This window comes from Octopus bimaculoides, chromosome 8 (genome assembly GCF_001194135.2).
Source record: "Octopus bimaculoides isolate UCB-OBI-ISO-001 chromosome 8, ASM119413v2, whole genome shotgun sequence".
NCBI classification, from domain to species: domain Eukaryota; kingdom Metazoa; phylum Mollusca; class Cephalopoda; order Octopoda; family Octopodidae; genus Octopus; species Octopus bimaculoides.
The window spans coordinates 58,740,859-58,741,578 of record NC_068988.1 but is presented as its reverse complement, the minus strand read 5'-3'; positions in this window follow the sequence as shown (position 1 = coordinate 58,741,578).

Sequence of the window (720 nt, the reverse complement as noted above, 5' to 3'; positions counted from 1 at the left end):
ATATATATAGAAAGAGAGAGAGGGGGAAGAGAGAACGTAAGAGAGAAAGAGAGAGATGTAAGTATAAGTAAATATATAGAGATATATGTGTATGTATGTGTGCGAACACGCGCTTTTTGCTTTGTTATTGTAACTATTTAGTAGCTGTCGTAATATTGTCCATTCTCCATATTTTCAACAGTTAATATTATCAACTGTTTATTAAATTATACTTTTTACTTACTTGACATTTATTAACTTATATTAACTGATGCAGTTGTTTGTTTAATTACTTGTATCTTATGCAGTTCTATTTTTTTGGGTGGGGGGAGTTTTTGTTATCTTTTTATATAGGCTTTTTTAATACGTTTATACATCTATTTTTTAAAATGCGAATGAAAATACAATTTTCACTGTTTTGTACACAGCACTGATAAAAGTTAATTGTACAAAATCAATATGTGTGTATATGTGTACGTATATGTGTGTGTGTGTGTGTGCGTGTGTGTGTCTGTCTGTCTGTTAGTGTGTGTGTGTGTGTCAGTGCTGCACACGCGTCTGCGTCGTTGTCTATAAGTATGTGTGAGTGTATATTTGTGTATCCGGAATGAATATATAAATAAATATGTTCTATGTTATTGAAAAAAATTGAGAGGAACGATGGATAAAATGTAGTATATGAGAAAAAGCAATGTGTGTGTGTGTGTGTGTGTGTGTGTGTGTGTGTGTGTGTGTGTGTGT